This window comes from Arachis ipaensis, chromosome B09, assembly GCF_000816755.2.
Source record: "Arachis ipaensis cultivar K30076 chromosome B09, Araip1.1, whole genome shotgun sequence".
Taxonomy (NCBI): Eukaryota; Viridiplantae; Streptophyta; class Magnoliopsida; order Fabales; family Fabaceae; genus Arachis; species Arachis ipaensis.
The window spans coordinates 28,554,590-28,564,991 of NC_029793.2; the positions used below are offsets into that span (position 1 = coordinate 28,554,590).

General features: G+C 33.9%; 1 long non-coding RNA gene across 2 annotated transcripts; it reads left to right on the forward strand.

The window, feature by feature from the left end:
- On the forward strand, positions 810-4,476 carry LOC107619401. Of its 2 annotated transcripts, none has more exons than XR_001615640.2 (8): positions 810-1,065; positions 1,741-1,845; positions 2,072-2,227; positions 2,334-2,426; positions 3,279-3,334; positions 3,462-3,561; positions 3,898-4,015; positions 4,132-4,476. It is a non-coding gene; the product is annotated as an uncharacterized LOC107619401 (long non-coding RNA). The 2 variants fall into 2 exon arrangements; XR_001615639.2 differs by having other exon boundaries at positions 811-1,251.

A 10,402-nucleotide genomic window follows, 5' to 3' on the forward strand; every position in this document is an offset into this window, starting at 1 on the left:
TGGGAGCTTGGGAATGCTTCAGAAGGGGCTAGGGTTTACCGTTCACATCTGGAGTGAGACTGAGATGAATGAACGGGGGAAGAAACCACGCGACGGTGGCGACTAGGCTAGGGTTTTCGAATGCTTCAGAGGGCTAGGGTTACTGGGTTAGTGAGAGTCTGAGACAGTGAGAGTGTGAGAGTGAGACTGCGATTTGGGAATGGGGAAGAAGGGGGGGTTCCGAGTGGTAACGGGTCGGGCGGGTCGGGTTTCAGTTTTTTACTTTGTAAAACAAGAAAAATGGCGCCGTTTTTTTTAGAAGAACCGACCGGTCACCGGTTCGGTTCAACTGACCGATTTTCAACTGATTCACCGATTTCTTTGCGGTTTTCTTCCCACCTTTAATATAGAAAGACCGAACCGCATACATTTCCGGTTCGTTATTAAACCGGTCGAACCGGCCAGTCCGGTCCGATTTTCAGAACCTTGGTTCCTCCCCTCAAATTTAGTTTCCCACCTATTTTTCCCGCACTTAACCTTTTTTTTTTGTAAGTTATCAAATTTTATCCTAAAAATGATAACAACAACACACACTAACTTAACATTGTTATCAAATTCACTTTTAACTAAAAATGATAACAGCGACACACTAACTAAAAATAATGAAACCCTAAAAATTCACTTTCAAACCCTAAAAGCTAAGGCGCCGTCGTTCATCCATCTTCTCGAACCCAGCCTTGGCGTCGTTCATCCATCTTCAGCGTTCAGCTTCATCTTCTCGAACCCAGCCTCTCTCTGTCGCGGTTCTGCTTCATCACTGAAACCCACCCTCATCTTCATCTTCTGGAACCCAGCCTTCTGGAACCCAACCCTTCATCGCACCCAGAAAACCCTAACCTCCATCACGTCACCATCTATCTCACTGGTTCGTCGTTGTGTTAGCCAGCTCGCCATTCCTCTTGCTGTCCTTCTCGCCGTTCTGGTCGTCGTGCTACTCGCCTTTCTCTGTCGCGGTTCTGCTCGGCTCTCTCTGTCGCGGTTCTGCTCGCTTCTCTGTCGTGGTTTTGCTCGCCGTGCTGCTCGAAGGTTAGTGCTCAGTTGTGCTCCATCTTCGTTTTTTTAGAAATAAATCAAGAAAATTGGATGCCTTTGGGTATAATCAATCAATCAAGAGCCACCGCCTCGACTTCAGTTCTCCGATCAGCCTCCGCGCTCACGCCAGAGCCCTCGCTCCTCTTCTCCAACTATTCCAACGCAGCTTGGCTTCCATGGGTACTCACTCCCACAATTTCGGAGTGTTTCTTTGCTTTCTCGAATTCTTGCCTTTTTTTTTGAAGTATTATTATCTTTCATTTAATTTGTGCTCAGATTCGCTTTTTCGCTCTTGTTTTTCATTTAATTTCAGTTATCACTGGGCCGCTTTAGACTCTGTCACTCGCATTTCCTTCCATTTTTTTCAACTTTTTAAAAACAATAAGTTAGAAAACTTATAAAATAAAGAATAAGGCGATATCTTTATGAAAACTGAAAACTATTTCAGAATCCAAACTTGTCCTAAACTGTGCATTTTTCATTTCCATTTCTTATATTCTGTTTCTCGTTCTTTTTATTTTTATTTTTTTTAGTGAGGATTTGAATATTTCATTTGTGCTTGAATGGATCGAGGAATTTTTGCCTTATAATTAATGTGTATTACAACTGTAGTCTCAAAGTTTCTGATAACTAGTGCTGAGTTATTTCTGTTCTAATTGGACGTTTCAGCCAGTGAAAATCTATTCAAGGGAAACCTGACAAGTCTCCCCAAGCCTGGAGGTGGCGAGTTTGGAAAATTCTATAGCCTTCCTTCTCTCAAAGATCCAAGAGTTGGTAAATTTTGCTTGTTTTGATTTCTTTCTTGTTTTATGCCATGTTTGTAGCTGAATTTCGGTTTAAAGATTGTTTTGATATTGGTGATCGGTGATTTCCTTACTGTTACCCTCTCTTCAGAATTGTGCATTTGTCTTCTGGTTTAGTCACTTGCTAAGATGTCCACTATTATTTGTCTTCTGGTTTAGTCACTTGCTAAGATGTCCTCTATTATTTGTGATCACAGACAAGTTGCCGTATTGTATCAGAATTCTCGAATCTGCCATTCGTAATTGTAACAATTTCCAAGTCAAGAAAGAGGATGTTGAGAAGATTATTGACTGGGAAAACACTTCCAAAGCAAGTTGAAATTCCTTTCAAGCCTGCGTGGGTCCTCTTGGAGGTACCTTGTTAACTTTTGGAATGTGGATTGTGTGAAATGGTTATAGTAGGGGATGGGTTATATAAGTGGTAACTAATAAGTGATTTGTTTTATTCTTTTTGCCTAGGATTTTACTGGAGTCCCAGCTGTTGTTGACCTAGATTGCATGCGTGATGCAATGAATAAGCTTGGCAGTGATTCTAATAAGATTAATCCTCTGGTATGGTGTCTTGTACATGTGCTTTGGCTTTCTATGAAGTTATTCATTATATTCACCAAAGTGATTACATAACTTTATCTATACATATGGAATTTTAAGTCTTTTTGTAGCTCAGGATTACTTCTCTGATATGTCATCCTTTTTTTTCCGACACAACAAAAGAGCAAAAAAATAAAAAAATTGAATCTCATGTATTACTATACTAAAATGTAGCTTTGCTACTGTAATTTTGTCTTATATCTTGCTGAGACCATTTTTGGCTTCTATATGAGGTACTTTGCTAAAAAAATTCTGCAATTGATATTCAATTAATATATAGTCCTGGAAAGCTACTCTTGATATATATATCTTTTGTTTTTTGTTTTTGCTTTTGTACAGGGGACCTCTTATTCCCCACCTATCAGCTTAAATTTTTGGGATAAACGGTTTTATGACACTTCGTTTTTTTGGTTTAATGTATTCAGTTGCTTTTCTTTGCATACTTTATCTTTTGAATATATTCTCTGCTGTCTCTTTAACTGAATGGTTCTATTTTAAGTTTTTTGAAACCATTTAGAAGGACTTAGATTGTGATTTGTCTATATGATTTACAATAGGATCCTGTAGCTGTTGTTGATCCATGTAGCTAACTCCCTCTTTCAGTAAAAGACTTTGTGGACATTGTTGTATTTGCATGCAATATGAATCTGCTATTGCTGTTCCCTTTTTAAGGCTTTACTGTCAAGTTCAGTCGATTTTGGTTATATAGCTCAGCTTCTGTTTGAAGAAAAATTCTGCACTATGTTTGCAGCTCAGTCGGTTTTGTAGCCCATATTTGTTTTCGGAATTTTAATAGCCCTTCTCTTGTGACAGGTTGGCCCAGGTTCTTTACTTCAAGCCCCTTTGGATGATGATGCTAGTAGAGGCACGTGAGTATGGCTGCTTAGACACAATGATTGATTAAACAGCTACCATACAAGTTGTTTAAGTGTGAAACCAAAGAAACTCTAGACTTAATCCAGTTTGTTGTTTCTATCTTTTAAACAACCTTTGCAGGGTGACAAAGCATCTTTGAGACACACAGAGATGCCCAATAGATTTGATAACTCCACCTGATGATTGTCATGTCAATTATACACTATCCTTCTCTCTTCAAGTAAGATTTGTTAAGTAATAGATTTTATTTTGAGTAGTTATTGTTGGAACCAATTTTTTCTCGCCCACATAATTTCTGAAAAACTTAGGGCTTATAATAAATACTCAAAAGAGTATTAGTTTTCGCTCATGCTGTAATGCTCAGTGTGTATCTATATATGTATACTGTCGTTGTAAGAATATCAGAACTTTCTATCATTGTTATCATAATCATCAATTCAAATTACTCCTTCGATGATTATCACCTTTTGTTAGGCATGGTTATTGTCATTGGGTCTTGCACAGGAAATGGTATTGTTAAATTAGAATCTTATTGTGCTACTCTCTGTTTTTGAAGATTTGTCATGTTGAGGATCTTCTTGTAAATGGCATTATGAAAGGAAGCATAGTTCACATTCACAGGGCAAGAACTGTGATTGTTGGCACTGATGGTGTGATTACTGCATCAGAATTAGGTAATAGAAAAGTTCTTCAAGCCTTTCTTTGGCTGCTTTCTTCTCTTCCAAATTTCTTATTACAAAATAATTATAGTGTAGTTTTGGGATTCTGACTAGACTGAGACCTTTTTCAGGTTGCACTGAAGGTATTGGAAAGGGAAACTTTTTGAATGGAGCTGGTGGTGGTGTTGGACATGGTGGAAGAGGAGGGTCTGGATATAATGGGAGAGTGAGCATTGGTGGTGATGACTATGGAAATGCTATTTTTCCGTGTGGAGGTGGAATGATTGATAAATAGTTTTGAATACCTTTAACTTGAATTATTCAAGAAGGGATTCTCTTTTTATGTTTTTGGACTATTGAGGTGGATGTGGATAGCTGCAAATGCTATATCATTGTGTTTATACTTTATAGTCCTTATACAAAGGAAATGATCTATTTTTATAATTTTCAGTTGATATTCAATGATTTTTTGTCAATGTTTTTTTATTGTTTTTGGAGTGTATTAGAATGTGTAAAAGCACATGCCAATTTTTTTTTAATGATAGGGATATAGCCACGCTTTAAAAGCGTGGCAATAGGTCCATGTTTCTTCAACACGCTTCAAAAAGTGTGCTGATAGGTTAATACATAAGCGTAGCAAGAGTTGAAAGCGTGGCAAAAGAAAGCGTGCCAATAGATTCACAAAAGCGTGCCGATAGAGCAACCGGTACGCTGGCAGATGTGATTCTTTCAAAAGCGTGCCGATAACTCAAAGCGTGGCGAAAAGTGTGGCAGAAAGCTTATTTTCTTGTAGTGATGTCTGGGATAGATGTTGCATGAATTCTCAGATGATATTTTGTATCAACAAAGAACTGTGATGACATGAGGAGTGTGTTTTTATTAATTACAATTATAAAAGTCATTCATTATTGATCATTTTTATTTTGGTTGAATTTTTACAGTATCATATAATATGCAGAGTTAACTATGTCAGATGATGAGATTAAGCAGTTGTTCTTAATAGATATAAATAAGATCTTACATTTCTATGGTAAAACCTTGAAAGACTATCCTCATATGCGTTTAACAACTGAAAATGATAGTTCTTTGTTAACTGAAAGGGTTATCAAGGAAGAGCTAAACTTTAACAGAGATGAGTTAAAGAAAAATGCCTCGAACCTGAATAGAAACATGCATTTGATAAAATTGTTACAACTGTGTATTGTGATGAAGGGGTTTTTTCTTTGTGTATGGTCGTGGGGGTACTGAAAAAATATTTTTTTGGAACCTTATGTCCACTGAGATTCGCTTAAGGGGTGATATTGTGTTAAACATTACTTTAAGTGGTATTGCATCTTTACTTCTTCCCAATGGAAGAACGACACACTCATGGTTCAAAATACTGCTGAATATAACTGAGGATTCTGTATGTAACATCAAACCTGGTTCCCCTCAAGAAATGCTGTTGTTGAAAGCCAAACTTATAATTTGGGATGAGGCTCCAATGGTTAGTATGTACTGCTATGAAGCGCTTGATAAATACTTTGGTGATATCATGAGGTTTTCTCCAACATAAAACAAAGATTTGTCCTTTGGAGGAAGAGTAGTTGTACTAGGTGGAGACTTTAGGCAAATCCTTCCTGTCATTCTATGAGGATCTAGACAAGATATTATTCATTCAACCATGAATTTATCTAACCTTTGAAAGTTTTGTCAGGTGCTCAAACCAATAAAAAAATATGAGACTTTTTGTAGGGACAATTTCAGAACATGATGAGACAGAGCAATTTGGTGAGTGGTTATTGAAAGTTGGTGACGGTCTAATAGGTGACAATATAAATGTTGAATCTGAGATATGTCTTCCAGATGATATTGTTATTCCTTCTTCGGACCAGACATTTGATGAGTTATCATTCCTGGAGGGAAAAAAATTATATCTTAGTTCAGATTCAATTTGTATGGATGAAGAGAATATGGAGAGTCAACTTGATCTTTATGGTCCTGAATAACTGAATAGCATAAATTGCTTTGGTTGGCCTCCACATAAAATTAATACTCAAAGTTGGTGTTTCGGTGATATTACTAAGGAATATTGACCAATTCAGTAGTCTTTATAATGGTACAAGGCTACAAGTTAGGAAGCTTAAAATCATGTCATAGAATGTGAAGTCTTAACAGGTAACAACGTTGGTCATATTGCTTTGATTCTAAGAATCAATATGGTACCAATAAATGAAACCGTGCCAGTTAGATTTTAACAAAGACAGTCCCCTATAATAGTATCATTTGCCATGACAATTAATAAGTTTTAGGGACAAACTTTATCTCATGTTGAATTGTACTGGCCTAAATCAGTTTTTACACATAGCCAACTATATGTGGCACTTTCAAGAGTTAAGAGAAAGAAAAATTTAAAAGTTTTATTTTAAATTTTGTATTAAAATTAATATATAATTATTTTACTAAAAAAATATAAAATAATAATTACTCACTGTTTTTAAGTTAAACTTTAATTTTAATAATAATTTTATAAATTTTTTAAAATAATAATTATTTTGTGTGTTTTTTCTTAAAATATCCAAACATATAAATATTTTTTTTATTTTTATAAATTTTTTTATATGGGGCACAGGTTCATACACTAATTTTTTTAATTATCAAGAATAATATGAGCTGCAGTTCAAATTAGGAATCATTATTACATTATAAATTTATGATACTGTGAAGCATTGAACTTGTGAAAATATTGCAAGTCGAATTTGTATTTTTTGGAAAAAGGTAAACCTGGCGATAATTTGAAAAAAAAAAAATATTATGTGTATAGTAAAAATTAATTATTATATATTTGTGTATAAGTAGGAGTGGCAATGGGTAGGATAGGGTAGGGTTTGGATCAAACCCTAACCCTACCCGCGAGTTGAGATTTTTATATAAACTCAACCCTATCCTACCCGCAGGTTGAGAATATCTCAACTCTAACCTTACCCGCTCTTAACCCGCGAGTATCCGACCCTATCCGCGGGTTACAAAAAATATACATTATTATATAACTTGATGATAATTTAAAATAGAACTGGTTTTTATGTAAAAAAAAATATTAAGTTATCAATTAATAATTTTCTTTTAATGGTTAAGGATCTTTTGCATTTAGTGAGAGGTCATTGATTCAACATTCACTTAAAACATATTTTTATATAAGTATATAACATAAATATATATAGAGTGCGGGTTGGTCGGGTAGGGTTGAGGCTCAACCCACACCCTACCCGACCCGCACAAGAACCCTACCCGCACCCTACCCTACCCGCTGCGGATCGGGTTGGTAACCCTATCTGATCAGATGGGGTCGAGTTGGGTACCCGTGGTACATATTGCCACCTCTATGTATAAGTACATATATTATTTAATTTATTTTTAATTTAATAAGTTGCAACGATATTTTTTGTATGCTGAAAAAAAAAGGTAAAAATCACCAAATTAGTCACTTATATCAATTACATATTAAATTTAAAGTATAAAATATATATTGAAAATGAATTAAACAACGTATATATTTATACACAAACATATAATAACTGACTTAATGACTAAATTTTAGTGTATACATAGTTTTATTGTATAATATACAATAAAATTTTACCAGTTACTCATAGTTATCAATTAACTTACTTTATTAATAACATCTTACATGTCAAAATCATAATTACTCATGTTTGGTTGGTAGAGAAAGGTAAAAGAGAAATTGAGAAAAAAAAAAAAATACAAAACTTTTATTATAAAATATATATAAAAATTTGCAATTTCTCTCCCCTCCACCCTATTTTTCCTCCGCTTCTATCCAACCAAACATACCCTAAAAATATGAAATCCGAAAAGAAATCGCAAAATTAGAGCGTCTAAAATTTTATTATTTAAAAAAATCTATTAAAATCTCATGCTAACAAGTTTTGCTTAAAATGTTGGACATAGATAATAAATGTCTGAAGTTCTATATATTTTAAAACAACAATAATATTTGAAAAAAAATAAAAAATCAGTCTACATAATTCAATATTCAGTAATGGGTATTAGACATAAAAAAAATTGACGTTCACTAAAGGATTCTTTTTAAATAAACAAAGAAACGCATGCACGCACAGAGAGAGGAAGCATTCAAGTGTTTCAGGGCACTTTTCTTAAATTCAGTATGCTAGGTACGGTTACGTTCCAAGTTTTCTTTTGTTGTGGAGTAACGCAGGAAATGACCCATGTGTTCTTGAAAGGTAAACGAAAAATGACAGTAAAAAGTAGCTTAAAAATTGTTGAGTAGTCATGTCAGAGTCTGAGTTTTCATGGAAACGAAGAAGCAGCTCGGCGTTAAGTATATTAGAAGAGGTCGGTATTGTGTATTCTGCGGTAGGGAGTAATAAAGTGCAAAATTACATCTCTGGCGCGATTCAGAGCACATGACGGTCTGTGTCGATGTGCATCATATGAAGTAACGATCCACATGTAAATTTTTCCTAGGGTTGACCTGCTGTGGTTCATCCCTGTTCAAGAAAGGAGATTTTGTGATCGCAAACTGACTGGTCATTGTGCTGCTATTTAGATGCGCATTGGTGGTTGTTAGATTCTTGACGTCCGTTAGTACGCTGCGTAGGTGCATATTGCCACTGAAGGGGGTATTAAGATATGTTAAGGCTATTTTTATGGTGGTGTCCATGAATGTAAGCGTTAGTTTGTATAGGGAAAATCGTGTGTGGCCCGTAGTATTGTTTGATTGTTTGATTTTGTTGAGGTATATTAATTTTAATTTTCTTGTGAAAATAACCCAAACAAGAAATAGAGTGTTGAGCTAGCAGCCAGATTTAGCACGTTGTTGCGGTGACACTTGTCACGGTCGCAGCGAGTTGGTGGCGTCTTTGGAGAGATAGCTCGCCTCAGAGTCGCCGATCTTGACGCAATAGCATCGTCCCATCCTGAAGTTCCAGCAGCGCCTCAGCCCCTTCCTCATCAATGGCGCCCTTTCCGTCAATTTGAGAAGGAGGGGGTAGTTAGTCATTTCATTGTTTTTTTTTTTAATAGGATTTTTAAGGTAGTGTTTGTTTTAAGGTATTGGGACAGAAATGGAGAAATTGAAATTTAGTATCATGTTTTAGTTTCTCCCAAAATTTCAATATTTTAGTATTTTAAAAAAATAAGGACATAGAGAACTAAAATTTTTGGAAACCAAGACTAAAATTTTAATGGAAAAAGTTTGGTAACCAAAATTTTTCAGCCATAATCAGCCAAAATTTTCCATATTTTACTTCATTTATATCACTTAATAACAGTTTTATTTTTTACTTCACTCTCTTATCATTCTACTTATCACCGTTCATTCTACTTATCACCGTTCTTATCAAATTTGCTAATTAATGATATTAATTAGAAAATCATATCCCTTTTTATTAGGTACTATTGTAATCAATACTTAATATTCTTTTTTATAATTTAATTTTTATATATAAAAATACAATAAAGATTAATAATAATTATATTTTAAGAACGGTAATTATAATGATTTATTTTAATTCACGTATATTTCTAAATTTTACTATAATTAAATTTGAAAAAAAAGTCAAATACCTAAATTAACAATTTTAATAATATTTTATATCTAAAATATCTCTATTTTAATTAATTAATTTTAATTTTATTTTTTGTATAAATTAAATTAAAATTTTATTTTTATTTCAGTTTTTATCTTCAACTATACATCAAATACAATACTAAAATTTATTTTAATCTTTATCTCTCGGTCTCTATCCCTTAAATTCAGTCTTTATCTCTCATTCAAATGTATCTAATTGTTTCAGATGAGACATAAATGTGTTAGATTAGTATTGGATCAGTCTAGTTGGGTGTTCTTCTGATGCGAGTTGAGTTATCAAGCCCAAACGAAGATCACAAGAAAAAATAAAAATTTAATTTAATATTTATTTTTTAATTTCTGTCAGAAAAATAACTATTTGTACCCATAAATTTTATAAATGTTAATAAAAATATCTATAAAAAAATTAATATTATATTCATAAAAGATAAATTTTGTTTGGCAAAAATAATAAAATTATAATTTTTTGTTGACTTTTTAATAAAATTCTTAAATTATTCTTTTTTTTATTTGCTTCTCCAAATTTTTATAATACTCACTGGTGTCACCAACACCTTTTTGATTACCACTACTTCTCATCATCTTCTTCACTGTCTCGACTCACCGTCACCGTTACCGGCTCACCGCCACTAGAGCACTTCACAAGAACTAGAAGCTCGACACGTTCTACTACGTGGAGTTTGTCAGAATCAACATTGGTGGATACATGATCAAATAAGTAATAAAAAAATCCAACTAATAATAAAAAAATAAAAAAATATTAGATAAATTTTTATCGAATAAGATATAAA